Below are 2798 nucleotides of genomic sequence, written 5' to 3'. Positions count from 1 at the left end.
CGGTTCCTGTGACAACTACACCAATTAGTGAGGAAGCTAATGATATTGATCATGAAACTTCAGATCAAGTTTCTACTGAACCTCGTAGGTCTACCAGAGTAAGATCCGCACCAGAGTGGTACGGTAATCCTATTCTGGAAGTCATGTTACTTGACCATGGCCAACCTACGAACTATGAGGAAGCGATGATGAGCCCAGATTTCGCAAATGGCTAGAAGCCATGAAATCTGAGATGGGATCCATGCATGAGAACAAAGTATGGACTTTGGTTGACTTTCCTGATGATCGGCAAGCCATTGAGAATAAATGGATCTTTAAGAAGAAGACTAACGCAGATGGTAATGTAACTGTCTATAAAGCTCGACTTGTTGCGAAAGGTTTTCGACAAGTTCAAGGGGTTGACTACGATGAGACTTTCTCACCCGTAGCGATGCTTAAGTCTGTCCGAATCATGTTAGCAATTGCTGCATTTTATGATTATGAAATTTGGCAAATGGATGTCAAAACTGCATTCTTGAATGGATTTCTAGAAGAAGAGTTGTATATGATGCAACCAGAAGGTTTTGTCGATCCAAAAGGTGCTAAGAAAGTGTGCAAGCTCCAGCGATCCATTTATGGACTGGTGCAAGCATCTCGGAGTTGGAATAAACGCTTTGATAGTGTGATCAAAGCATATGGTTTTATACAGACTTTTGGAGAAGCCTGTATTTACCAGAAAGTGAGTGGGAGCTCTGTAGCATTTCTGATATTATATGTAGATGACATATTGTTAATTGGAAATGATATAGAATTTCTGGATAGCATAAAGGGATACTTGAATAAAAGTTTTTCTATGAAAGACCTCGGTGAAGCTGCTTACATATTGGGCATCAAGATTTATAGAGATAGATCAAGACGTTTAATTGGACTTTCACAAAGCACATACCTTGATAAAGTTTTGAAAAAGTTCAAAATGGATCAGGCAAAGAAAGGGTTCTTGCCTGTATTACAAGGTGTGAAGTTGAGTCAGACTCAATGCCCGACCACAGCAGAAGATAGAGAGAAAATGAAAAATATTCCCTATGCTTCAGCCATAGGCTCTATCATGTATGCAATGTTGTGTACCAGACCTGACGTATGCTTAGCAATAAGCTTGGCAAGAAGGTACCAAAGTAATCCAGGAGTGGATCACTGGACAACGGTCAAGAACATCCTGAAATACCTGAAAAGGACTAAGGATATGTTTCTCGTATATGGAGGTGACAAAGAGCTAGTCGTAAATGGTTACGTCGATGCAAGCTTTGACACTAATCCGGACGATTCTAAATCGCAAACCGGATACGTGTTTTTATTAAACGGTGGAGCTGTAAGTTGGTGCAGTTCCAAACAAAGCGTGGTGGCAGGATCTACATGTGAAGCGGAGTACATAGCTGCTTCAGAAGCAGCAAATGAAGGAGTCTGGATGAAAGAGTTCATTTCCAATCTAGGTGTCATACCTAGTGCATCGGGACCAATGAAGATCTTCTGTGACAATACTGGTGCAATTGCCTTGGCAAAGGAATCCAGATTTCACAAAAGGACCAAGCACATCAAGAGACGCTTCAATTCCATCCGGGACCAAGTCCAGGTGGGAGACATAGAGATTTGCAAGATACATACGGATCTGAATGTTGCAGACCCGTTGACTAAGCCTCTTCCACGAGCAAAACATGATCAACACCAAGACTCCATGGGTGTTAGAATCATTACTGTGTAATCTAGATTATTGACTCTCGTGCAAGTGGGAGACTGAAGGAAATATGCCCTAGAGGCAATAATAAAGTTATTATTTATTTCCTCATATCATGATAAATGTTTATTATTCATGATAGAATTGTATTAACCGGAAACATGATACATGTGTGAATACATAGACAAACATAATCGTCACTAGTATGCCTCTACTTGACTAGCTCATTAATCAAAGATGGTTATGTTTCCTAACCATAGACATGTGTTGCCATTTGATTAACGGGATCACATCATTAGAAGAATGATGTGATTGACATGACCCATTCTGTTAGCCTAGCACTTGATCATTTAGTATGTTGCTATTGCTTTGTTCATGACTTATACATGTTCCTATGACTATGAGATTATGCAACTCCCGTTTACCGGAGGAACACTTTGTGTGCTACCAAACGTCACAACGTAACTGGGTGATTATAAAGGAGCTCTACAGGTGTCTCCAAAGGTACATGTTGGGTTGGCGTATTTCGAGATTAGGTTTTGTCACTCCGATTGTCGGAGAGGTATCTCTAGGCCCTCTCGGTAATGCACATCACTATAAGCCTTGCAAGCAATGTAGCTAATGAGTTAGTCACGGAATGATGCATTACGTAACGAGTAAAGAGGCTTGCCGGTAACGAGATTGAACTAGGTATTAGATACCGATGATCGAATCTCGGGCAAGTAACATGCCGATGACAAAGGGAACAACGTATGTTGTTATGCGGTTTGACCGATAAAGATCTTCGTAGAATATGTGGGAGCCAATATGAGCATCCAGGTTCCGCTATTGGTTATTGACCGAGAATAGTTCTAGGTCATGTCTACATAGTTCTCGAACCCGTAGGGTCCGCACGCTTAACATTACGATGACAGTTTTATTATGAGTTTATATGTTTTGATGTACCGAAGGTTGTTCGGAGTCCCGGATGTGATCCCGGACATGATGAGGAGTCTCAAAATGGTCGAGACATAAAGATTGATATATTGGAAGCCTATATTTGGATATCGGAATCGTTCCGGGAGAAACCGGGATTTTTCCGGAGTACCGG

This window comes from Triticum dicoccoides, chromosome 6B (genome assembly GCF_002162155.2).
Source record: "Triticum dicoccoides isolate Atlit2015 ecotype Zavitan chromosome 6B, WEW_v2.0, whole genome shotgun sequence".
Lineage (NCBI taxonomy): Eukaryota > Viridiplantae > Streptophyta > Magnoliopsida > Poales > Poaceae > Triticum > Triticum dicoccoides.
Note: the sequence above shows the minus strand (reverse complement) of the source record.